This window comes from Balearica regulorum, chromosome 12 (assembly GCF_011004875.1).
Source record: "Balearica regulorum gibbericeps isolate bBalReg1 chromosome 12, bBalReg1.pri, whole genome shotgun sequence".
NCBI classification, from domain to species: Eukaryota; Metazoa; Chordata; class Aves; order Gruiformes; family Gruidae; genus Balearica; species Balearica regulorum.
This window is the reverse complement of record NC_046195.1, coordinates 10,354,777-10,382,133: the sequence shown is the minus strand read 5'-3', so window position 1 is coordinate 10,382,133 and position 27,357 is coordinate 10,354,777. Positions and strand designations below refer to the sequence as shown.

Here is a 27,357-nt window from a genome sequence, read left to right as displayed (position 1 = left end):
AGGTATGTAGGCCAAAATAGGGAGGACGGTGACTTCTGTGCGGTTGGTAGCATAGCTTTTCCATCTGCTGCAAGAGGAAGCTATTTCAAGATGGACATATAAAATGTTGGTGCCTGGGCTCTGGGACGATGGCTGGCAGGGAAGGGGCTGCTCGTGCTTAGTGGGTGTGTGGGAGGACAGTGAAGTGGCATCAAATAAAGCTTCTTTTGATGCCTTATAATGAATTTTTGTAATGTTAGGGATTTAGTAGTTTTCTTTTTTTACTTTTTTTTTTTTTTTTGGCTTTGAAATATCATAGTGTTTTAATGTTCTGCTATGTAACTGGGCATATACAACAGTGATTAGTTTGGGAATTTCTTCAGATCTTTAGGGATGCCACAGTTTTTTCCTTGACAATATAATAATAAATGAGAGCCAATCTTGGATGCGGACTGTGGTAATTAGCGTGTTTTGGTATAAAGTTGTTCTAACAGTGCTTTGAAGCTATGCCAGCTGACAGCCCCTCAACTCAGCTAGGGCCATGTGAGATGCTGAGAACTGCAGGTTACTTTTATTGATTTAGGTGTCTCAAACTATGTATGGCAAATGTCACAGACAGCAGAGATCCAGCTGGATTCTGTGGGTTCAAAGACCGTATCAAGAAGCCCTATGTAAACACTGCATTTTTGTAAAAATATTCCAAATTAGTCGTCTTCCAGAAGGCAATATGGGTGAATAAGCTGGGCAACAATGGTCTAAACAAAAGTGATAAAACTCATCTGTGCAGTGAATGTGAGGTTGGTTAATTCTTACCTAAATCAGACATTGATAGGCTCTGTTTTTATTTTCTTTTGACTATGACTTCTTTTGCTCCTGTGATGATCAAAAAAGCTGGATTATCCCCAAAAGCATACATCTTTCAGAGGCTTTGAATGGTTACTTGAAGTTTATTTTTAAAGAAATCTAGAAGGATGCTACTCAGAAGATACTTTACATAGAAAAAAATGATACTTGGGAAAGGCAGTGAAGAGGTGGTTGGGAGCCAAATGTAATGAAACAGCCCAAGAACAGGGTTCCTGAATGATCAGATGCATTTCTCTATATGCATGCTTCTAAGAGTCTTTCAGAAATGACTTCAAGGTTTAAGTCCTTTTTCTTGTAGTAATGCAAGTCTTTGCTAACACTTCAGCTATATTCCTTTATTTTTTATTTGTAACATATGGCTTTCTTTACTATGCATGCCTTGTCCTTGTAAGTAACACCTCATAAGATTATATCTTTAAATTAAAATATAATATCCCATGTTTGTCCTAAAGAACAAACAGCTGTAGCACAACATATTATTCACCTCTCTGGGTCTGAGACAACAAAACTGCAAAAGAGCTTTGATGTTCAACAGTGACTACAGCTGAACACAAGTAGTTTTTAAGATTGCTGCTTTCTTGTCTTTCGTTATATGACGGCTTATCTTTATTTACATTATGTTTCTTCAGAAAAGTTTAACTTTAATAGTCAGCATTCACCTCCTTAAAATGCTGTAAAAGTACCTACCAGCTCCTTCTCACATCAGTGACTCTAGAAGCTGTGTTACTTTCTCGCATCCCCATCAGCCACTAGCTGAACTGGTATGGAGATCTTCGCCCAAATGCCGGTCAGATCACAGTGAGAGACTGCTGTGGCTGTTCATTATGTTTGACCACATCACAGCCCCCAGTGAGGCTACAGCTTGCATGAGACAGCTCATGGAGGAAAACCACCTGCCGCGGCAGACAAAGAGCATTCTTGGGGACAGAAGAAAGCATTCTGAAGAGTCTTAAGACAAGGTGTGGTGTCCTTGGTTGAAAGTACACAGCTGTAATTGTCCAATTCCATCTGCAATTTAGGAGTACTGTTGGATTTTGCAGTGCTGCTAAGCTTTCTCACTATAGCACCCACTTGTCACTCTTCCCAGTACCTCTGATTGGCTTGAAGTCTTAGCTCACTTCACTCATTTTGTCAAAATGTTCTCACAAATGGACAGAGAGCTATGAAGTCATATTGTTCAATGTCTGCTGGGCATTTTTCAGTCAGGTCTAATAATGAGATTCCATCCCCGCTCTAAGCAGGAGACTTCCTTCTAGACGTGTCCTTTCTTCCACCTACAAGTTTTACGCAAAGGGAAGCTGGACATTTTGCACATTTGTTGGGATTCCTGGATGTCTGGAAATTCAGGATATGCAAGTGCTCACCTGGGTTTCAGTGTTTTCTGGCTGCTTTGGACCTCTTGTACCTTTCCGGCAGACAGGCTTATAGGTATTAAATCTGGTGCGTTTGGTATATCAGGCATTTTGCGCTTTTGCAATCTGTACAAGTGCATTCTCAGTAGATAGGTGCCTCCCAGACACGCTGGTGCTGTGAGACATGTTATGCCTCAAAGAGACAAGGAAAGTGAGCTGCAGGTGCCTTGCTGTCTGTGACAAAAAGAGTGTTGGATACAGGCGAGGTGAAAACGGAGGATTTGACTCGCTCCACAGATAGTGGTCTTTTGTCATGTCCCTTTGTCTGTTGCCCAGTCCTGGTCTTCTCCATCATCTCCAAGGGAATGATGAAACCTGCCACTGAATTCCTCCTGATTTCATCCTCTTCTCCCGCTCTTGATGCCCTGTATTGGCCAGTGACAGAAACAGGATTAGGCTAGATTGACTGTTGCTCTGATCCAGTCTGACACACTATGATGGTTCTCTTCTTCTTAAAGAGTGCTGTTAAGACCATAGCCTCTGCTCTGGTGCTGGAAGTCCTCGCTTGTTAGTGTTGTAACACTTGAAAGCTGGAAGGATTTGAGTTGTTTGTTGTTTTTTTCTTTGATGTGAACCTAACCCAGCAGAAACTCATGGGTGCAAATGGCCCCACAGAGTAAACGGGACTTGGGAGGCGAGAGCAGAGACCGTTTGCTTGGTGTAACAGCACTGGGCAGCAGACACTGCATGTTTTTGGGATTCAGGTCTCAAAGCCTGCTGCTATAGGGGTACTCTGCAATTATATAGTCTGGTGCCTTTGGGCTTTAGGAAAAAACATGATTCTCTTAATACCTTTTTGTTACCCTTTTCCTACTGCCTCCTGTTAAGCAAAACTTATCTGACCAGTGCTGGCCAGGCGCTGCTGTTCCAGCTTCCCCATCTCCACTGCTTCAGTGTGGGCTCTCCCTGACTTGCTCCACCACGTGGGTTTTGCACAGAGCTCCAGGGCTGTTTGCTGGCTCTTGACCTGCTTCACAGTGGAAAAATTCTTCCACAAACATTACTTACAGGAAGCGAATGAACATCTCCTTTAAATGGTCTGGCTGCACGGGGAGGAAACGGGCCATTTTGTGAAGTATACTGTTTACTGGATAGTCAATGGACTGTCTCCAAAATACATACTTAGCCCGAAGGAAGAAAAATATCTGAGGTGATTCAGTTTTTATGTCAGTGTTTAAACATTATGTAGTTCATAGCTAATGAAAATGTGCGTTTTTATGTGGGCTAAAAACACCCTATCCTGTACCAGGAAATTTGTAAAACCAAGTTTTAAATTTCTTTAAGTAAAAAATCCTGGGTGTGTATGGCTTGCCAAGTTTTGTTTTACTGTAACACTTTCTAGCTTCATTATAATGGTTTGTGGTAGGGGTATGAAACAAAGGTAATGTTTATGATACTGGTAAATTTTGTACTTGTTTTACTCAGTAATTCTAATGCAGAAACCAGCTAAAGGCTGGAACATGATCTTGGTTTTATGCAGGGCTGGTTTCGTGATGTCTTCATTTATAATTGCAGTTTCTGCCAGCGCCTCTTTGGTATTTTTGGTCCAACCTCAGGCTGAAGGGAAAGCCCACATTCCCTAACCCAGGAGACATGAGTAAGCATGTTGACATGGATTCGGTGTAAGATTAGTGCTGCTTTGGCTTCAGATTATCTAGACCAGATGCTATCCTGTAATGTGATACTCATTCATCCAAATTCAAGACACTGTAAACTGGCAAAACCAAAATGCAGCCAAACACAGCGTTTAATGAGAAGCTAAGGACAATTTTTGATACTGCACGGTTGCCAGGGAAGGCAACGACAAGTGAACATGTGTACGTGAGTGCAGCACCAGGCTGTTGATGGTGCCTTCAGGGAAGTTCTTCTCTGTAAGCAGTACAGAAACACCTATAACATTCATTACGTTGGGTGCTCATCGCTTCATACTGTTAAATAAGTTATCTTTTGATAACTGTCAACTGTAAAAGAAAATAGAAAAAAGGCAGCAGAAATCTCTAGGTGTAGAGGCTGAGCCCCATGAAAGTGAGCAGGACGTATTGGGCTTCTATAAAGGTTAGTAGTTGGTGAAACACCCAACGGTCATCCAAAGCTTCATGGTCAACATTTGACACTGTGTCAGAGCACAGAAAGGATCCTGCATCTGTCTGTGTCTCTGGATCAGCTCTGTGATCTTTATCAGATTTGGTGTTATCAGTTACATGACTCCTCATGTTTCCAACAAGTAGGTGTTTGCACACTGGATAAGAGCCTTCATTTTCAATCCAAAACCATTCATCAGTCTGCTCCAGAGGTCAAATCCTCAAACAGTCTGGTAATTCTACCATCATCTTCATGTGATTCCAGCGCAACCTGGTTATGACTTTTACTTGAAAGTATGTCCAGAGCTATGGCAAACTCCTCTGAACTATTTTGTTAAGCAAACTCCCATATCTCTAGACTTTGCTTAACAATTGCAAAATGGTTAGCCAGTTAATATTTATCCTATTGTTACTAAAACTCACAATTCAGTGTGTCTTACTTCAGAGAGGAGTATATATGTCAGTAGTAATTACGAGCTGTTCCTTGAGTTAGAGCCTCCCAAGCTAAATTAAAAGCAACTGTGGCTTGAACTAAATGACTAAAGGACATATTTTCAAAGGCAGCCAATCCCAGAAAGATGCAGTTACATTCAGTTCCTACCACCTATCCTTTTGGATAAGAATTTCATTCCTAATTTACTATGGGATCTTTGCGAATCCCTGGGGATATCTACCCACCTTAGAAAAAAAAAGTTGAGGGGTTGTTTTTTTTTTTTAAAGTCCTGCTTGAAATCTCCCAGCTGATGACTGTTTCAGTCATGCATCTTCTGTGGATGACATGCAGAATGGCACAAACCACATCCTGTCTGGAGACTGCATCACTTCATGAACAGCAGTGATCAAGGAGAAAACCAGTTGTAGAGCTGTTCCACCAGCTGTAGGTTTACTAGGTTTTGAGAACTTTTAGTACTCTGAGTTAGAATATCTCAAAGGGACCAGATTTGTGTGAAGTTGTCTGCGAGACAGTGTGAGTAAGTCCAGGCCATGATACAAAAGAGGGAAAGGTGGTTTTAATCTGTCCGCCCTGGCTCTGGATTGTAATGCTTTGTGTGCGAGAGCCGGAGACGGTGCCTGCCTCCTTTCAAGTCCTCGGGAGCTGTGCTGCCCCTTGTACCCCACAAAGCATCACAGCCACCTCCGTTGTTTTCCGGACCATGCACAGTGCCTGCAAGATGTTGGGAGGTGCCAGCTGGGAACGTTAAGAAACTCCCTCCTTTTTGCATTAGGCAGGTCTCCATTGGCCAGAATCACTCCCAAAATGCAGTAGCATGCTCTTGAGAGGGCTGCTAGTGGATGAAACGCACTGGATTGCCAGTGGGGCTTCAGTATAAAGTTGGCTGGAAGCGCTTGTCACAAGGACTTGTTTTTACAAGGACTTGTTTCCTAGTGTAGAAGGAGCAACTTTGGTCCAGTTTGGAGAGGTGATTCAGCACGGCCAGCCGCTGCCCGGGAAGCCGTACCCGACCGCGTGGTTCCTGCGCTGAACAACTGGAAAAAATGACTTGCTTAATGGGATGCAGGTTCATGAGCTGAATCAGCCTCTGCAGGGTTTTTGTTATGTCAACTCTTTCTTGTATTGAAAACTCCACTCCATGGCCATCTGTGAAGCTGGCTGCGTACCAGCGGTGTTAACTGGGGAGAGCAAGTCCTGCCCCTGGGCAGCGAGGGGAGCTGGAGAGGGGCAGGTTAAACCTTGACCCTTTGCTCTGGGGCAGCTCTGCTGAGGCAAGGGAAGGCATATAGCTCAGCCAGCAATGCATCTCCTCCGCCCCGGGCAGCAAAGCACAAACTGTGCATTTTTGTGGAGAGCAGAGAGACAGCAAGAGGGTGGCAGCTGTGTCAACCCACGCTGCGTGCTTAGTCTATTAAGGTTTTGTCTGTTAAATGCATGTGGGCTCTGCTGCCTCCAAACATTGTTTGCCGCTGCAGCCATTGCTGCCCTCTGTTCGGTGCAGGCAACTGTGCTGGGGCTGTGTTTGCCAGGGGGGCTTTCAGGACCTGGTGGCTTGCGAAGGGAAATACTTTTCAAACCTTCTCTTCCCCTGCCATGCAGAAATGGGCACAGAGAGAAATGGGGATACAATCAGGAAGCATCCCTTGCACTTGCCTCCCTGAGTTCCCGACTGCCTTTGCCTTGCCTAGTTGCAGTGAAACTGTATATTTGCATTTCATAGTGGGGCACTATGCAAGGGGACTGTCGCACTGGCTCAGATAAACTGCAGTGTACCTGGTAAGACCCAGGCAAGTGATTCTCCAGCCATGTTCAGCAGAGGTGCAGCTATCGCTGAAATTCTGGGTCTGGGTTTTGCATGCTCTAGTTGAGGAAAGTGGTGGATCACACCGAAGAGCAGCAAAAATAATAGTGGCAAACCCCAGCAAAAGTAATAGCAGCATTACTCCCCTGCATCATATTCTGTATGGAACAACTGAAATAAGGGTTATCTAGCCTAAATGACAAAGAATTAAAGAGGGAGAGAACAGGCTTCAAGTGTGAAGTCAGGGCCATACAAAAGGACCTGCTCCCCAAGTCTGTGGCTAATAACACAAGAAGGAACGCGCCGAATCTGCAGCCAGAAGGGTTGCTGAGAGGCAGGAGCAGCCTGGGGCTGGATGCCTGCCTTTCTGTTGCAGGAAATGTGATCTTCATGGTATGTGCAAAGCACTGTGTTCCTTTACCTCAGAAATGGGGATAATGGTGCTTCCCTCCTTGCACACATGCCTTTATCACATGTAGGGGCCCTATGGGAAAGACCACTATGCAAATGTCAGGTATGAAACCTTGTGGGAGCAGGTCTGCAGCAGGAGGGATACTGGCTGGTTGCTTTTATCCCAGCAACCTTCTTGTTTCTGAACTAGTCGAGTGCCATAGAGGTGGAAGGGAGCTCAGCCAAGCGTTGCACTTGAGCAGCAGCTTGTGTTTACAGTGTAAGGCTGTAGCTGGTGAGCATGTGTGCACGTGAGGAGTGTGTGTGTGTGTGTGTGCGTGTGCCCGAGCCGATGGCACTCCCTGCACACACAGCAGATGCTCCCTTCATGTACAGTCTGGTGGCTGCATCCTGGAGAGCAAACAGAGAGCAGCCGGTGTTTTGTCTTGTGACTGTGAATCAGTGTGGCTGCTAGCATTTTCAGGTCTGTTTTAAAGTATGACAGAGGGTTGGTGTTGTATACAAGAATTTGATTTTGCTGTCAGCAGCCTCCTGCACTGAGCCCCTCCGGGCCATTAGAATTTATGCAGCCTACACTGTCTCTTGTGCGAGTCTTGTGGATGGTAGAAATAAGGCCCAAAGCAGGGATGTGGCTTGCCTTTCATGTCCCAGAGCCTCCTCAACCACATGCACAGGCAGCTTTGTCAGCTCGAGACTCCATTGTGAGCCTCAAGATACTTGGTAGCTTAGCAAAGAGACAGCTGCTTGACGCACAATATTTCAGGGAAACCTAAGTATGTTTTTAAAAGCAACTTGAAAATGTGAAGGGTGATAATCTCTTTTTCATGCTGAGCATTGGATTTAAGTTCAGATCTGTGCAAAGTTTTGTACTGGTACTACTGCCTCTTGAAAGGCACCTAATTCAGAGTATTCTACTCCCAGGCACCGTGCAAGTCTAATGAACAGCAAAGAAATTACTGCTAAAAGAAGAGCCTTCGTTAGGCACCTTCCTCAATCTGCTAGACAAGCCTAGTCTGCCTCGTAGGCTGGCTGTAGGGTAGAGCAGCATGATGGGAGGAGGAGGGCGGTGCTGGGGAGAGGTTGGGAGCACCGGAACAGCCGCTCTCGGTTCCCTTGTCATCGCCACTGGTTTAGACAACCAGCAGCATGCTTGCAGCAGGGTTTGTCTGTGTGGGGCTCAGCACAGGCCCCATGAGGTGAGACGCTGCTCACCTACATGTTTACTCTCTTTGTCTTTACCTGGGTGCTTGGGGTTGGCTCCAGCTCCCAGCAAAGTCCCTCAAGTCCTTTCAAGGTGGCTGAATTGAGTGCTCCTACCATTCTCTTCACGAGACCATCTGAGCACCTCGCGTCTGAGGGAGCAGTGACAGTTAAGCGTTATGCCAGTGCTTCCAGTTTGTACTTTTGCGGCATGTTATAAATGGCAGGAAATACGCTTGTTTTCAGCATGCTTTTCTAAACCCCCAATTACTCACCCTGCAGCACAGCATCTTCTACAGTTAAGGCCATCTATAATTTCTAGCCTTGACAGCCTTGACTGTGACCTGGCTGGAGACAGACCTTTCTGAGCACTGCAGGGCATCTTGGAAGGACACTCCAGCATGGATCTGCTTCTGCCTGGATCTGATGTGCGGAGGAGCTGAAAGCTCTCTGTGCAGATTGCTCATTGAAATGCAAACCTCATCCCAGTAAAGCTTCTGTCTGCCAGCATCCCCTTTGACAAACTGATAATCCATGATAATAGAGAATTTTATCTCCGTTCTTAAACATCATCAGGCATGATTATTAATGTCTTCCTATTGCACAATAAACAACACGGAGCCCTCAGCTTTTCTGAAAGCGGGCGGCATGCAAGTTACATCTGCACTGTGGCTGAGCTGTGCATTTGCTGCTTCTGCAATCAGCCAACAAACCCCTCCAGATTTCCGAGGCCAGACTGTTGCTGCTGGCAGCTTATCTCCTTACTTAACAGCAGAGCAGACTCTCAGGGTGAAAAGCTGGGCCTGTTGAAATCAGTAGCAAAGTCCTGCTCATTTTACTTGAGTCAGGATTTCTCGCTTGATCTCTTTATTTCTGAGTGGGCAGAGAAAAAAGTTCTTTCTTTTCTGAGTGCCTTTTCTGGAGCGCAGACTGTGTAGATGTTCTGCTTTTGGTCATGCAGAAGGCATGCAAGATGTTAGAGGTCCTTGCAGTCCTGTCTTGCCCCAAGTGAGCTGTGGTTGGGAAGGCAGGAGCGGGAGGACTGGGTCTGTCTGTGTCCCCCATGCATGGCACATGGCTTGCCAACGTGAATACAGTACCTGGTTTTCACCCCGTCAGGACTGAAACTTATCTCAACAACATACCCGGAAGAATTCTGGTTAGGGTATAGGCCAGGAACCAATCTTTTTTAAATCCTTTGGTAACTTTGGTGACCCCCTCGTCTGATTAAGGCAAACTGGTTAGTGCTGCTAGAATCAAATTTGTAATTCTCTTTGCCAAGCACGAACTTCCCTACACGCAGCCTCAACTTGTTCGCACGTATGCATGTAGAGTGCTACTCTTGAGTGTAATGAAAGTACAAGGGTTTGTTCTACCTTCCCGGCAGCTGCAGCAGGCAGTGACACAGCTGAGAGGTCCACAACAGAGTCTGTGAGAAATCCAGTGGCTGCGACCCCACCATACACATGTGTTTGATCAACATAAAAAGAAAAAGCCCTGGAACTAGCAGTTCAAAGATGATTTCTGACCAAGAAATCTGATTGAGTAGCCACTATGCTAGATGTAATTGGGAATAGATACTTATATAACTCAACTCTGTTGCTCATAATGACGCACTAATGGCCCGTGCCTTGCAAGTGGACACACTAATGGCCCGTGGCCCGTGGCAAGTACATTGCTGCTTTCCAGAGAATACTCTGACCCACCAACTGGCTGCCTCCAGCTTCCGTGAACAGAGCAAAGTCATGGGACCCAGCTGCCCCAGAGGGCAAAGACCCCGTGCCTCGCCTCACAAGCACTGCAGCAGAATTGGCTTTTCTTTCACAGTTCCCGAAACCTGCGCCGATTTGCTGTCTAAAGAGCAATTACACAAACCTTTGTCTCATCTGCTCTTTCTGAATATTTCTGAAATTCTGAGCTGAAGACCTCAGCTGTACCTGGGTTTGGTTTTGGTTTTTTTTTTTTTTTTGGTTGGGGTTTTTTTCCCTCCCCTTTATCTCCTAGAGACTTTGATGCGCCTTGTTCTTAGCACACCACCTTGATCACAGAGCACCTTACAGATAATTCTGGTTGTGTTGTTTCAAGGCATTTCATCTTTCTCTGTCTCTTTTTGTGGTAAACATCGGTAGAGCTCCGCTGAAACACTAGCTGAACCTTTACCCCAGTATGAGTTTTCGCTTTTGGAGAAATCCTTCTAAGATGCCTTTTTTTGTGCTCCAGAAGTGCCCGTAACAAAATCCCAAGGTGGAGGTAGAAGGAATTCAGCTGTGAGTAACCGTGCTTGCAGTGATGTGGGGCTTGCTGGTTTTTACCTGGTTGCTGCCCCGGTGCCTACACGCCTGTGCTGCGCCTCTGTAGAGCTGACGTGTGCTTGAGTCACCGTTAAAACCTGCTTCTGGCACAGCCTTTGTCAAACTTGATCAAATAAGGAAAAAAATAGAGGTAGAGGAGAGGGGCTGGCTTGTCTGCAGCTGAGACCTTGCCAGGCTCTAGACTGCAACTGCAGACGTTTTTCTGACAGCCGTCTGCAGAGGGAGAATTTGGCAGCCCTGGTTACCAGTGCCACAGAACATAGTGCTGCTGGTCCGCATTTTCTATTTTTCATTTTTATACCATTAAAAAAAGCAACACCCCTGTGGAGATGACTCAGTTTGAGAAGGCAGCAGGAGGGTTCCCAGCTTTCCTCTCCATGCTGCCAGGGCCTGGTCCATTCAACCCCGTACAACTCCTGCGGCGGCTGGGCAGACATCCCCAGGAGCAGCCAGGGAAACCCGGGGCTTTCTGTGCCCCCTCCCGGGCACTGGCCAGTGCCGTGCTGGCTGTTGGTGGCAAGCTCCTGCTCCAGGTGAGACGTTGGCCATGAATCAGAAGGCAAGAAAGAGTTATCAACAAAATGGTCTCTAGCTCCTCTGCAGTACAGCCTGTTCAGCAACCAGAAGGGCCAGGTCTGGTATCTGGTCTCCAGCCTCCCTGTGCAGGACAGAAAGCACGCTCCACTCCCGCTCCCGGTGGGCAGGCAGGATCTCTCCAGGCCGGGCAGGGAGGGGAGCTCCTGGGAGCTGCCCCAGGCCTGTCACAGCCCCACGGAGCAGCATGGCGTGAGGGCCCCGCGCTTTCAGGCTGAGGACGTGAGGAGGATGGATCTTGGTTGGCATCCCTCCTTGCCAAGGGAATGGATTTAGCAGTTGCAAGTTATGATGGGCCTGGTCGTCCCCGGTAGAAACTTTTCTCAGGGAGCAGTGGGTTCCTACAGAGAGTGTTTCCTCCCCGTCCAGCTGGGCCTGCTGCTGCCTCTCTCCCTGCGCGTGGCCATAGGTATTGCCCACACGTTTGGGCACTTGCTGTTGCCTAGCAAGCTTTCCCTGAGCCCTCTCGCCTCCTCAGAGCACCTGGCCTTGTCTCCAGCCATGCATGCCAGCTCTGCTTATCATCTGGCTTAGTGGCCTGGCTGCTTTTTGAGGTGTAAAAATGTTCCATCCTGAAGTTTCATCAGGCACTTTCCCCCAGTTGAGGTACCTTTCCCCTCACTGAAAGCCACTGCTGCTTCAAGAACTGAAGGGTCTGTGCATTTGGCCTGCAGACATGGTTGCATGGGGGAAACAGAAGCAAGCATGAACATTCATAGGGTGAGAGTGACAGAAATAAAGCACCAGCCTCCTTAGGCTCTCCTCAGGGCCCACAATAGCAGCATGCAAACAGCCTTGCAAGGAGCAGTCCTCACTTTGGGTCGTGGCTTGGGTCTGAGCCCAGTGCCGTGCTCAGGTGCCATGGCAGGCTTTGGTGATGGGAAGGCAATACCTGGAATCCCAGGGCACATGGGGGAAAAAGACCTGAAAACAAGCTCAGTTGAAGGCCTCGTTTTTATTTTTTTTTTATTTTTTTTCCCCTTAGCAAACCAGATACTGGAAGCTATGGGACACACCAGCTCTCAGTCACTTGTAGCTTGACGCAGTTCACACAAACTCATCTGGTCTTTGGCTGCACGTGAAGCTTCTTTGTGCTCCCAGCAGTGATTGCACCCCTGATATTCACAGCAATCTGCACCTACCAGGTGAGAAACCCAAGTGATCATTGGAATGTAAGAAAATCTTTGAGGTATTTCATTTTTGTGGGAAACATGGAGAAGTACACGTGCCCCATCCTTTCCTCTTTCACAATGGTCTGTGTTGAGCTGCTGTCTGTCTGAAGGAGCAGGGCTGGACAGGACTCTAGAGAGACAGTTTCTGTTGCTCCTCACTCAGCCGGAGGCATTGGCATTGAGCAACGCTGGGCACACCTTCCCCCCAACCCAAACACACTGCCTGCGCACGCGTTGGTGGCCAGCTGCAGCAGAGTCCTGCCACTGCCCCATGATGCCGCCGGCCCCATGGTGCCCATGGGCCCCATGAGGCAGCCCCCAGCAGAAGCAGGAGCAGTGGCACTGAGCCCACTGATCCAATGCCAAGCGGCTGCTGGAGTCGTGCTAGGCACGGCGTTAGCTGGAGGTGGGAGATCCCTTTGCAGAGAAATGTGTGTATTCGTGTGTGTCTGTGTGTGCACTTGCATGCCCAAGACATCAAATGGGTTTATTTATATTTGGATTACCACCTATTTTCATGCATTTAAACATTGCCAGCTGTGTTAATGATGGCTGCAGCATATCAGCCGCTTCTGTTTTCTCCCAGACTTGTTATTTTTCCCACTGGTTGTTCTATCTATTTCATGAGTGCTACGGTGCAGTTCCTTTCACACAAACGGTCTCAGGTAGGAAATTGTAATGTAGACTATATATTTTAAGCATTACTTAATTTGGACTGGCAGGATCCTGGGTTTGTTAGAGCAGAGAGAGACCTCATAGCTGGGATCAGCTAGCTACAGGGGCTGAGGCAGACTGAAAAAGAAGAGTATATTATCATCTCTGGAAGATTTAATAAACATATGCCTTCCCTCCAGTACTCCAGACTATTGAGCTTTATCAGTTTTACTGCAAACTACAAATGCTTTTTGTGTAATGACAGCTCTTTAATTAGAACTTGGAAGCAATATCATCTGCTGATTATAGCATGGTCCAGCATGTTCATATTCCTCAGTTTTATTTCCAGCTCTGCAACTAAATTGTTGCATGCCTCAAGGCAAGTGACTTCACCTCTCAGTGTCTTTACTTCCACAGATGGGATTAAAATCTCTGCTGGAGATCCCTGGACAGAACCTGCTCAGGTGGCACAGTCTTGGGTTACTTTTCCATCCTGTGCATGTTTGGGAACCCATGTATCAGTCCAGTGAATGAGGGTTTGGGATTTGCCTTCTCCAGGCATACCCTGTGAGATACTCCAGGATTGAACAATGGAAATTTTATAGGCTTCAATTAACTGGCTGGGCAAGAAACAACAGCTTCGCAGTAATGAGTTCTCACTTGCATGGAATGCCATTTAGTGTCTGATCTCTCCTCACCAGAGAGATATTAAAATCTGTTGATCCAGAGTGCATTTCTAGAGTGATGAAAAAGGGGAAAAACCCTCTCAGTTTGAAGTGATCCTCAATTCTGTTCATAAAAGGTTTTTTTTTTTTTTTTCCCAAGAGGGATATTATATACTAGTGATTATGGAAAAAATGAAGCAACGCAGTTCAGAGAGAGACAGCACAGCTAATTCTGCTGTCTGCAATCTTTCCCCCCACCTCAGAGGGGATACTGGTGTAGATGAAGGAAGATGACAGTGGCTGCTGTGATGCCTCTCTTTAAACCCTTCATTTTGGGATTGCCAGTTTGAACAGCAGGAACAGAATATCCTGACAGCCAAAGGTAGCAGAGTGCTGTGCAGTGCCATACCATGTCACTGCAGTCCCTTTCATTAGGGATTTCAAATTCAGGCAATTGGAGACTGTTTTAAAATAGCCCCAGTCACTAGATCAAACTGGGGCAAAGTCAGAAGGGAAGCACACAAGGAAACAGAAGTCAGATCAGTACTGCGAAGTGGCAGAAAGGACAGTAAATTAGGGTTATGTACGCTTACGGGCAAGCAGTGGTGTAAATCACAACAAGCGAGTTGCAATTTTTTTCTAGTCTTAAAAATGTTCCCAAAATCCATGAGTACAGCATCACAGACCGCCTGATATTTTGTAATGCCGCAAACACTGACCTTAAAAGACACCAGAAATCTCACTGGGAGTTTTATCCGTTTGCAGTGGAAACATGAAGTCTTTAATAGTAAGACTGTTTCGGTAACTTTCCGGGATTTTTTCCACATTGGCACAGCTGTTCCCTGACAGATTGCAAAAGAGAGGAATTCAGTAGTAACAGCTTGATCCTGCAGGATGCTAAAGCCTTTCTGCCCAGGGCTGCGTGCCCTCAGCCCCTACCCAGAGCAGCTCAGCGTCTCACAGGATTGCTCAGCTTTTTGCAATGTGGAGACTTTCTTACCCACTTGGCCCTGCCACTGACTTTTCTATTTCTGTGGAAATGAGCCAAAACTGGTGCCATTATCTGAAGGGACTCATTAGCCTTTCTGTCTAGGAAAGGACTTGGTATTGTGGTGGGAAAGCTGTTGAGTGATGATACGACTTGAAAATTCATGCCTGAATTTTTCCTTAGAAAAGCAGCATCTCAATGCTAGATTTAGTAACAATGGTAGTAGCATAACGGAATTGTTTATTGCGTTGTATTAAGGTTATGTAGAGGAAATGTCAAGGGAAATTACTTCCTCCCCCTAGTTCTAAAACTACGTATAGACTCCAAATTGGTGTTTATTCTGATAGACTGTAACAGTTTGGGAAGGGATGATTTTTTTAGTTGATTAAATGGAAAAAAATTTGCTGTGGCCGGCATGATCAATGTTAATTAAACCCCTCATTCAGACATAAAATAGCCACTATTGCATAAGCAGTCCCTGGCTTTACCCATACAGCACTAATAAAGTCAATGGTAAAGCTCTTGCCAGCTTCAGCAGGCCAAAGGGGTTTCATGCTGTTCTGGCCCTTCCTGGTATTTGCTGCCTCACATGTCAGTGTATTGCAGAATCCTCTGTTGTTCAAAAGAAGGCAGAAAACATGTTTTCCCTCTTTTCACCCCGGCCTTTCCTTGTCAGAACAAGGGAGAAAAGCAGGAGGCTGAAGCAAAACAAACATGAGCAGGGCAGGATAATATTTGGTTACTTTGGGTGGAACTTAGCTGGAGTGAACTGCTCACTGGTTTTAATACAGTTGTAGTAGTCTACGTAAGAGAAAGACATCGCCACTTCCCACCCAGCACCCCCAGGCTGCTGCCGCTCTGCACTAGGAAGGGCTCTGCCCTGTGCAAAATGATGCTTTCCCCAAACTGCTGCGTTGTGTTGTAGCTGGGAATGGCGATTTTGCTCCTTAGCTGATCCAGCACCCAGCAATCCCACCTCCTCGCAGCACAGCATGTCCCTCCGTGCTTTGGCACTGCTGCCAAATTCACTGCTGCCAAAGCATGGCCAAGGGGAGAGCAGAAATCCAACCCCTCCCTGTCTGATTTGGGAAGTCCCGTATCTGACGCCATAAGGGACCCCTCGAAGAACCCATGCCACAGGCCAGACCATCGCGGGTGAACACCTGCGCTGGTAGGGAAGTGTTGTCTCCCTCGGCAAGGACACACAAACTGGCGTTGCTTGTGTTCCCACTGCATAATCAGACAGGACACCTCCACTCACCTGCTGCAGGGAGTTTAAACTGATCAGGGTGGTACTTTTCAGCCGCTGGAATGGTAATTTTTTTTAATTGCTCCAACTTGATTGCATGCAATCATCTGCCCTTCAAGGAGAAAATGCAAGGAAGGATGTTTTAACACTGAGGTCAACCTCTTCTAATTACTCCTCTAGGCCTACTTTGCAAACTTCCTATGTGACTGGTGTTGAAACTCAGACGAGCATTTACCTGAATGGAGGCTGCTTTTGCTGTCCTTCACCAACCTCTTTGTCATTAACTATAGAAATTAATGTAGGGTTTCAGCTCACACACATATAAAAAATAGACATACAGCACAATGTTGGATTGCATACACTGAAGTATATGTGTAACCAAGTGGGTCATATCCTACAGTACTATTGTTCCTGCGATGATTTTTAAAACACAAAGCCATGTGTAAGTAACTTCAAATGTAAGCCTCACTTTGGTTTGTTTTGGGTTTTGGGTTTTTTTTCCTCAATAAAAGCTTTTCAGAAATGAACCGCAGCCAGCCCCGTCTCGGGTGCTCCTGGGGACCTGCCACCCTCGCTGCGGGGCTTCCTGCTCCCCCGGAACTCATTTCCTGGCTCTGAGAAGCAGAGCTTGTTCTTTCCCTCCTCCCCACAGCAGTGTGACCTTGCATGTTTATTTTGAAAAGCTGTCTGCAAAACTCTTTAGGGTTGTTCTCTGTTGTAAGGGGAAAAATTAAAATCAAGTAAACAGTAGCCTTTAAAAAAAAAAAGAAAAAAAAAACCACAACAAAACCCAAAACAAAGCAAGTGATTTTGCTTTGTGTAACAGAGTGCACTGGCTTCTGCATCTGCAAAGGATAACAGTTACAGATTTTTCCAGCATAAAGTGACTTAGGGCTTAAATTTGTCCCATAAGTCCCTAAGGCCAGGTCTACATTAGAGGCTTATGATAATAAGGAAATGCTGGTTAAAGAAAAGATTTCTGCTATGCCATTTCTGTATCATTAAAATCCCATTGTAGGTGTATAATTAAATCAACGTGATTTTTTTCTTGTTTAGGTTATTATTTTACTTACTGAACTGGGAGATGCTCTGCCAGCAAAAGTACTCTTACTAGGAAAGTTTATCATTTTTACTGCACTGAGAAAATGTGGTGTTAGAGAAGGGGCTGTTATGTCAAAGCTTTTTTTAGTCTAGACTGTGTCTTCAGACCAGAGATTTAAGAGTACTTTGAAGAGCAGGTAGTTGCCAAACTGCCTTTAGCAGCCTGACTGCTGGGGACCAAAGCCCGTCGACTGTTAGTGTCACTTCTGACAAGGTGACTGCCCGTTTGTACCACCCAGCAGCATTGGTCTTGCTGATGAAAAACAAATTCTGTTAGAGATGGGATACACAGTCTTTCCTACAGAATTATCAGCATCAAAAGCATGGAAAGATGTATTTCATTTACATCTACTGCTTAAGTGAATAGCATAACTGAGGTATCAAAGCAACTTTTGAGTGGAGAATCTGAGTACTCTTTTGATTCTGATTCAGCAAACTGTTTAAGCATATGCTTATCTCTGCTATAAATCTGCCTGGTTAAAAAGAATAGGAGAGAACTGAAGTGTAGTAGCCAAATCTCCAATGCTGATTTAAGGCGTTTCTTCCCTCTGTGGTTTTCTTCTGTCTGTGGTTTATGGGGGGGTGGGGGGGAAGCATCGAGCAGCTTCTGGCTGTTCTGGCAGCCCTGAACGGTGCCCGAGAGGCACAGAACGGCCTTCTATCCAGGGAGGAGAGCAGCAGACCTAGCATACGGGAGGGAGAAGTTGTTCCCACATTCTCCAAGGCTTGCAATGGTGTTTTTCAAGCGAGGTTTGTCAAGCCGCAGTCCTGCTCAGGGAGCCAGGGAGCTATTCCTGACGTGGGGTGTCCCATCCAAGTGCTATTGTGTCCTGCGTTTTTAGCATTGCTGAGTTTATAACAGATAAGGAGAATAGGCTGCTAAAAAGAGTAAGTGAAGTAGGCTCCCAGCTTGGATTACAACAGAGCAGGAAGGCACAAGGTCATGGCTGGAGCACGGGCAGACTGTGGGGTGCTCAACCCACAGGGTGGCCACAAAGCAGAGGGAGCAGAAAGCTCGTCAAGTGCCCATGCAAGTGTTGGAAAGGTTTACGGTCCTTATTCCCAGTGGGCAGCAAACAGATGTGGTAATTAAGGTAAAGGACCTCATCGTTACTTACAGGGAATTACATTCAGAAATGCTGACAGCTGAGGAACAGGTTTGATGGTTCAAGCGATAGATGTGCAGAGCTGCTGGCTGCACCGAGTACGGACTGCTGCTCAGACAAGCAGGGCTGGGCTCCTGACTTGATTTTTTTCTCTCTGCCTTAGTCCTTCTCCCTGGAGCCCACGGCTGCTGTTTTCCTCACCAACCTGAAACCCTGTGCCCTGCCTGCAAGAGAGATTTGAATTTTGAGCAAACCTGCGGTAAGGTAGTTATTTTGGGCAGAGATTCTGTAAAAGCCTGTGGTTTCAGCAGTTTTGCTTTGAGTTTTGGTTGGAAACCTGTGCTCAAAGCGAGGTTCGCATGCTGCAAAAGAACCAGGCAGAACTGTTTGCACAAACTTCTGACAGTTAAAGTTTCAGATTTGTTCAGCCCCAGAACACACTCTTTTCAGTTCCCAGGGTGCTGGAGCATAAAGGTGTCTCTCAGCAAGAGCAGAGGCAGTGCACATCCTTCTGCTTCTCATCCTTCTACCTCTCCAGCCTTATCTGGAGGTTTTATCTGAGGGGCCTCTGGCTGGCATCTGGCTGGATCATTCCACCAGCAAGGGCACCCTAACCTCGTCCCCTGTGTGGCAGTGATCCCTCGCAGCACACACTACCTGGCTGCCTGGTAATGCATTGACCGTCAGCCCTTCGGGGTGGCCCTGGCTGAAGAGATGGGGGGCTTAGCCTCTGGAGGAGTGGTGGAGGAGAGAGGTAGGACAGAGCAGACATGATCCTACCAGGGACATTCAAATCTGAGGGCCTGCTGAAGACCATGGGAATTGCATGGCTGGGTCTTTTAATGGCAAAAAGAGTGGGAGCGTGGGATTTCAGTCCCAAACTTCCCTCTGACTATGGGAGCCGTGAATGGTTAAGGTGGACATCTGAGAAACATGGAAACAGTCAACCCTCTTTAGTGGGGATGATGATAAGGAGCAGTAGCACGGCCTGCAGCAGTCCTGCTGCTTATCTGTACGGTCCTGCAGACTTTTTGGCCCTTTTGGTTCTGTGTGTTGACTATAGTGGTTGAACCTTAGAGACTCTTGACCTGTTTCTCTTTGGCTGTGGGCCTGTTGCTGGTTCCCAGGTAGTTACTGGTCCTGCCGCCTGGGTAGTATCTGGGCTCCTATCAAGCTTTAATTTTGAAAGGGCTGTATATCGCTGAGCTTGATCTTTATTTAAATGTTAATCCACTGGCAGGTCACAGATGTAGTTTTCTTTCCCTTCCCCTGCCCTGTAGTCCTGGTTGGATGCCTTGGCTGCGTGCTGGAGGATTTCTCTGTGTCCTGTGAAGGATAAGGTTGTGGCTGTGCCCTTTATTCCATGACAAGTTCAGTAACTTTTGGAAGTGCTTGGGCTGAAGTTTGTGATTAGGAAGGAAGGGACCCAAGTGCAGGTGGTGGGCCTCCATCCCCCCGCTCCCTTCCTTGCCTTCCCAGCCCCCAGGGAGAATCAGTACCGGTCTCAGGACTTGCTGCATCGTCCGAAGTCATGTAATAGCTCTGTCCTGTAACAGGTTAAATGAAGAGCCAACTATAAATACTACAAAATGTGGGAGGAGCCTGTTGGATTTGAGATCCAAGTATGCGGCATGTTTCTAATTGTCATTGTGTGTGTCCATCCCTAAAGCCACCCCCTCTCCAAACACACAAATGGAGCATCTAGAAGAAAGGAGCTCTGTGACTTCCCAAGCTGAGGACAGACACTGCTCCATTTGTCCTCCTCCAGTGTGCTCTCCATGCTGGAGCTGGAAGTCATTAACTGGCATGTTTCCACTTACTCGGGACTCTGATCTAAGCTTATTATGGCAGAGTTTCCTCTGTGGATCTGTGTAGTGCTGGTTTCACTGCTGCCCTGATGAAAGAATAACTGTTTCACAGCTTAAACACTGCCTCTTTGCTTCCAATGCGCCCTTGTGACCCACTCAGAAGATACGGGCTTAATAATGCAGGATTGTAGGTACGTACAGTCCCACCTGCATGGTGGGAAGGAAGTGTGTGCCTGTTTAAATGGGAAGCTGTCTGTGATACAGGAAATCTGCTCCGGAACAGGCAGCACTGGAAGGCCCTAGCAGTATATATGAGCCATATGTAACCAGGAGCATTATTAAGTATGTTTCTTGTCCCAAGGGACAAAATGAGGAAATGAGCCCCATTCATCTTTGCAATCAGTCAGATTTTGTCTAAGCAAGTGGGGTAGGACTCAAGATGTTGACTAACCTTCTGGCAAAAGCAAGGATTAAAATAAAAAAGTGTAATGCTGCACCAACTCTACCTGTAGTAAACTCAGTAGATGGGGACAAATGGTTTTAAAAGTAGGATATCAAAAGCAAATCTGTGACTAGGTGGTCCTGGAGAGATTTAATTGAGGGTTATCTAAACTGTTTATCCTTTCCCAGGGGTAAGGAGAGCCATGAATAAACCAATGTGTGCTTTGATTGACAGTTAATGGCTGCATTCAGTTCTGTCCCTTATCTCACCATGACAAATGGTTATTGAACAAAGCCCTGGGTGTATAAACGTATTAAACAGTTTCCATTTGAACTTAATATGCTGATCTAAAGTATTCTGTAAGTATACAGGTACATACCACTATTGATAGCATCAGGTTCAAAAAGGAAAAAATTCCACATCATTCTGGCTATTGTAATAATCACTGAGGGTAGCTACGGTCTCCCTGAGAATAACTGCTAATTTGTTTTACTGCAAGCACATTTGTATACAGGATTTTATGGCACTTTAAGCTGCTTGATCCTCATGCACAATACAACCTCTGTTGAATTATTTCCCTTCCTTCTTTCCCTTTCCTCTTTCCCCTGTTCCCCTTCCCTGTAACAGTTGTATGTTTTATAGTTTCAGCTCCTGAGAGAGACTTTGCTACCTTCTTCACTAGCCTTAGGCACTGTTCATTTACAGGCTCAAGACTGAGCCCACTACAGTGAAGATGTGGCAGAAATATCTCCACGTTTGGGGTGGTGTATCTGTTGTGAATGTTACACTTCCAGCCTCTGAATATACACATCCAAACCTCTTGGGTCAATTCAGTATGCAGCAGGGTGAATTGCTCCTTATGGATTTACCTCTCAAGATTGGGCATGTACAGCAGGCACTAACATCATCTCTTATGTGCAACCACCTATTTTCAGAGAACTTGTAGGACTGTATAAGGATGGTCGTGTCTATGGTGCCCTGTTACAGCTTCCTCCCAGCTGTGACCTTAAGGCTAAATGTTTTACCATCCAAGTTGTTGAAATGACTTTAGCTGGGCCAAGAAAGGGCTGTAAGGGAGGCTGAGCGGGTAAAGCAGGTAGAGCAGAGAGCTGGGTTTCTCAAGCAATATCTCAGCCTGCTTTAGCGTCTCTGTTGCAAGTAGGAGAGCTGCTGGTGCTGAAGGCAAAATAACAAGAGTTCAGCCACAAGCTCTGGAAGGAGGTGTCAGCCAAGACAGTATTCCATAGATAGCTCCACTGACAACTCCTTCGTGCTGAGCTGGCAAAAAGCTGAGGACTCGCCCGGTGGCCAGCACCCAGCAAGCAGAGCAGTCCACGCAGGTGGCAGTGCTGAGGCCCAGGTGCCAAATCTGCAGCATTATCAGCCTGTGGTGGGTGCTCCACACTGAGGTACTTGGCCGGGCAGCAGCAGCTCTCATAAGTAGAAGTGCTAACTGGACATTAAGACAGCCAAGGGCCATAGAGCTTTTCCTTTGGATTTCTTCTGCTGAGCCTTGCAGATTGGTACTGGACACCTCGTAATAGGCATGCCCAAAATCTGAGTCTCACACCTGGAAGCACGGTGCAGCTTAGGGCCCTTTGTTACCTTGTGCCAGGACATGGCATGTACTTTGCTCCCTGTGTCCCTCAGGAGCTGCCCAGGGCCCCTGGGAGCACAACCTCCAAAAATAAACCAGGGCACAAGGGGGAGAGAGGGACCTGCTCGTGCCAGACTTGGCCAGCCCTGGTGAAAGCTTGGGGACCTCCAGGGAGCTGCAGACTCTGAGCTGTGCGAGCTTGTTCCCGTAAATTGACCTAATCTCTCCTTGGATGTCCTGGTTGTGCTGTGACTAGTGTGTGCAGGTTGCAGGCAGAGGGCTGGCTTCTGAGTAAGAGTGGGGTTTTTGTTTGTTGGTTTTGGCTTTTTTTCTTTCTCCCAGTGCAGCACTGTCAAGTCTGGGCCAGCTCGAAGGGCTGCAACAGCCTTTCTGCAGGAGGCTGTGCGGTCTACTTGCACTGAAGGAAAAGTGGGGTTTGTTTTGGATTGTTTTTCAATGAAAAGAAAAATATTTTCCTTTTTTTTTTTCTGGATCAGTGCTCTTTATGAGAACATTAAACTGGCTTATTTTGCTTTCCCCAGCCTTTTCCACAAAACACTCTTCAATACTTGTCTCTTTTAACAACGTCTCTTGCTCGAGTGAAGCATCCTAATTACTAAATACCTCTGGGCTGCTGGTGCGAGCTTGGCAAAGCCATGCAGCCCTCCTGAGATAGACACTTGTGCAGGGCAATGCCACCAGGTGTAAAGCTCCTCTGGAGATAAGGCAGAGAGATCTGGTCCTCTGCTTGGTTTGTACCCCAAGAGTAGTGGCCTGAATGAGGCTTCCTTTTCTGGGCTTGCTAGCAAGAGTGAATAGTGTGGCACGGGCTTGTCAGCACAGCCAGGCTGCGTATTATTGCAGGTGGAAGAGAGAGAATTGTGGGTGTGGAGAAGTGTGGGTGTAGAGAAACTACTCAGTGGAGGCGTGAGGTTGGAAGGAATGGATAGGGAAGAGACAGAGGCATAGGTGTCAATTAGGATACTGGTGAGGTGGCTCCTGCCCATGTGCTGCTCTGGCATCATGCATGACCTTCTCCTGGGCAAACCCTCTCTGGTGGGGTTGTTGGAGTGAGGAGGGGTATCCCAGAGCATCTCACCCTCTGAAACCCTCAGGAATTTATCACAAGGTCCTGGATCTCTGTGGAACAACAGCCCTGGTGTCTCCAGTGTCACGGTTCCTGCCCAGCAGCAATAGCTGCAAATTTGTGCCCTGTCTCACTGCAGACACAACTGAACATGTAATGGCATTCAAGCATGTGCCACCCATGTCACTCAGCCTCAGAGACCTCTGAGGTGACAGTGGTGCTACTTGACTTGCTGGTGCTGCCCAACTGTGCTACCGACTGCTGGGCATGGCTGTGTCCGGGGAGCTCTGTCAGGGACACGTGGGGGTGGCCTCTGTGGTCCCATAGCCAGCTGGTTCTGCAGCGGGCATCTGCCCTCACTTTCCTTGGCAGCGTATTTCTCCTCTTCCTCCCCAGCCCCTGAAGCCAAAGCTCTTCTGAGTGTGCTGGAGCAGCAAGATCCCCAGGTGATGGCAGGCAGGGCCCCTTGCGTCAGGCAGCACCGCTGCCAGGCTGTGAGGTGTTGGGGAAACCGAGCATCCTTGGATGAGGAAGAGATGGTGCTGGCACCATCTGGCCCCTCTCACTGTATGTAATGCCTAGTACAGACAAGGAAGAAATGACAGTTGCTTTCCCCCATCTGCTTCTTTAAATGTAAGTGCTGCGTAACTCAATCTCGAACCTCAAGGAGGTGTGCTGAAAATACGGGAGTCCACAGCGAGGTCACTCATGGGTCATGAAGCAGCAAAACACGGTCTCTGCCACCACGAGGCAGGGAAGGAGGTTAATGTTTCACAGTGTAGTTAGCTGAGCGGAGTAGCTCTGTCAGTGTTTCACTTGGTAGAAATTATTTATTGACAAGGAGGGTTTCCAGACTGTCATAAGGAAAATTCTTTGGGAAACTGTTGGGATTTCTTCCAAGGTAAGAGGAGCTATTTGGATCATGAGTTGAAAACTGACCCAGGGATGCACACTCCCGTCAATCAGTTACATTTAGGAAAGGAAAGATTAAAAAACTCTGAGGCAGAGCCAAGCACTTAAAAGGCAGAAGTCTTTGCATCGATTCCAGTGGTAAAATGCCAAGCCTTGTGATTTCCTGGACCAAGTGCAGAGAAATGAAAAATATGAATAGGCCAAATACTGAAATCCTCATTACAGAAAAGGGCCACTTGAGAGTACCCAAGATCTGGCCTCTCATCAGGGAGATACAATAATTGAGGAAGCTCTCGTTGCAGTCCTCAGCCATAGCCTTGTGCTTAGCATCCTCAGCAGCCTTCTTTCTCCTCATCTGCCAGCTTTCTTTTTGTTTCCATTCCAATTTAAAAAAAAAGAGAGACGAAACTACTTGCTCTATTTTTAATCCTATTTGTCTGTAGATAAACTGCATGTTAGATGATTCATAGATCTTTATCACTTCATAAAGTTTAGACTATAAAAAACCTACCCCTCTTTTTTTGACTGATAAACAACTATGTAAGCCTTGCTGCTGTTACTCGAAATCTAAGTTAGACACAGCACTTCTGAGAGCATTTGTTAGCTCCTCAAGTGGGGCATGTGGCCTTTGCAGAGCCAGAGGGGAGTTTGTCCACTTGTGTGGCCTTCAGGAAGCACGACTGCCCAGTTTCATCTAGAAATACTGAGCTATGGAGCCCATGTGGTTAAGGAAATGTTGGGCATGGACGCAGGCTGTGTTTGGCCGTGCCGGGGCAGGGCCCAGCACTCTGCATCTGGTGCTCATAACTTTAAACCCTAGTGCTGCTAATTAGAGTTTGCATGTAATGAGGATTTGGGGTTTCTGGTGGCAGCATGGCTCTTCACACTGACCCCTCTGTTCCTGGGGCAAGTGCAGCGGCCAGCCTGGCAGTGAACTCTTCTATGTCCGTGAGTTGCTCAGTGACTCTGGTGGGGGCCTGAAGCTTGATTATAGAGGAATGAATGAATGGTGTGATATCTCCTGAGTTAGGAGTTAGGTTACTTCTCTTGAAATGAGACTCACTAGTTAACGAAGCTGACTGCCACTGACCAATCTTTGAACTTTGTACTCAATCCTTCTCTAATTGGCACATGTCTTCTCCAAGGTGAATGGAGGCTACCCCCAAATCCCCAGGAAAGGAATTTCAGCACCAAAGTGCACCCAAGGACACTTGAGAAATCAGTGATAGCCTCCTTGGGCAGTTAATAACGTATTTTAGAAACAAAAGAATTGGATGAATTGGCTTTTTTTTTTTTTCCTCTCTTCCTTTTTAACTAAGAGCATACATTGGAATGGCGTGGCATTTGGGCAGACACGGGACAAAGCCTGAAAAAGCCTTAACCACAAAGGTACTTGGAAAGAGAAGCTGGAGCCTCTTCTGAACGAAGACCATGGATTTGGATTAAACTAGCAACTTCTTCTGTCACTGGAAGAAGAACAAATCCAAGCCTGGGCTTCTGGGCCACCTCAAAATTTGTACATTGATCTGGTTGCCACCAAGCCCAGCTGGAAACTGATAGTTTTCCATAAAGACAGTATAAAAGCTGTTGCAATGTGGTATTCTAAAGAAGCTAGCAAATCTGTCAGTTGACCCAATCTCTACCTGAAAATGTTTATCTTCTATCACACATTCACTTTCAATTAACAATTCAGTGGTTGCAAAGACTTTTAAACTTTTGTCCACAGTTTTTCTTCTGATTTAAAATTAGCTTTCTCTCCTTGTTAATGTGTATTACTATGCTTCATGCAGTTGCTTTTTAAAATGCAGACTAAAAAGGAGGAGGGAATAGTAGTGAGACCTCTTTGGCTTGCTAACCTTTTCAGGCTACCAATGGAAAACTGGAGGCTGCTCTGCAGATTCTTTTAGCAATTGTACATGAATGCTTTGAAATATGGACAACTGCTTGCACAAGGAGGATTTTTGTTCTGAAATAATATGTGTGTATATAGTGTGGAGGAGGGTGTACATGGAGGAAGGGAGTGAGTTCAACTTATCTTAAATCATGTTTGGTACTACTAGTAGAGAGAGCAGCAAATATTTTGCATTCCAGTGGACCAGACCCAACCCCTTCATGCAGAAAGAGAGATTTGTTACTTCAGGTACTCTTCTGCTTCTTCTAGTATTTTTCCTCAACTCTTCTGTGGCCAGTGACACAACTCACCATCCAAGCTGGTTGAAGACTGAGCCCTCCGATAGCTGAGATACTAGTGAGGGCACAGCTTTGGGAGTGCAAACGGTCTTCAACCTCACAGTAATCACAAGATACTTGTTGGGGCTGGAGCTGTCACTAGAGGCTGACACAGAAGCTCAGGGAACTGGAGGATGGCTTCTGCTCCCCACGTGATTGGGAACATGTGAGTCCCAGCTGGGAGTGCTAAGGGGTAGGTGGCTAATTCCAGCCTCATGGATCCATCCTACCCATGAGGCAGCATGGCAGTGGAGCTGGAGGGGAGGGCTCTGCTGGGGATTAAAGCCAGTGTGGCAGGTCTGTTCTTCCAGCACTCCCAAAATCCAAGGAGGAGCCCAACCTCTCCTGCATTAGCGTAATTACTAACACAGAGAGGAGATCATCCTCTTGCACACCCCTGCCATCTACTCATGAGCAGTCTTGATCAATATTCCCCTTTTCATCAATGTGCCCAGGAATCTGATTCTGCTTTATGCACAAATTTTTGTTGCAAGTTATGAAGACCAGTTTTAAATGGTCACTCTACTGGGACACTGACAACGCATATGGAGATCTGATGAGTGGTGTTTCCTGCAATGTATTAATAACACAAATCCTGTTGTACAGGATACAACAAATAAAACCTCTGTATCAGTCAGCTAAAAATAATATCAACATTAACTCAGGCTGTTTGCAAACTTGATCTTGAAGGATTAGGCTAATTAAATGAAGGAGGGAAATGTCTCTTCCTGACTATGAGAAAATAGAAAAATTTCTGATGAAGAATTTACCTTGGTATGCTTAGAACCCATGCTACTGCATGAGTCTGGCATCTCTTAATGGTTGTACTTTGTGTCCCTTGTATTTTCATGCTGGGCACTAAGCTGAATGCTTCTCTGTGGATTTGTTCTGTTACAAACTATTTGTTATTTAGCCTCGTGGCTGTTTCTGGAGTCTCTGTCTGTATTTCTGGTTAAACGGGTGCTTATTACCTTTATAGATTTATATAGCCAACAAGGCGATGCTCAGCTGGGGCTGTCATAGTAACACTCTTTCTGCTAACAAGAAGGAGTTGTACAGAATTAAAAAGAAAAACCCAACCCTCAAAAACTAGCATGTGAGAGGTGTGTTTATATTGAATTGTTGGATAAAGTTGTGCAACCCTATATGCAACCAAGCGTGGTCAGGCTGCCTCTCCTGCCAGGGATGCCACCCACATCTGTCTGGGTTATGCCTGCATCAGCTGTTTCCTCCAGCCCT

General features: G+C 46.4%; 1 long non-coding RNA gene across 1 annotated transcript; it reads left to right on the top strand.

The window, feature by feature from the left end:
* Positions 1 to 10,451: 10,451 nt before the first annotated feature.
* On the top strand, positions 10,452 to 25,597 carry LOC142603536 (uncharacterized). The gene is made up of 3 exons (XR_012837488.1): positions 10,452 to 11,047; positions 12,094 to 12,253; positions 25,209 to 25,597. It is a non-coding gene; the product is annotated as an uncharacterized LOC142603536 (long non-coding RNA).
* The last annotated feature ends 1,760 nt before the right edge of the window (positions 25,598 to 27,357 follow it).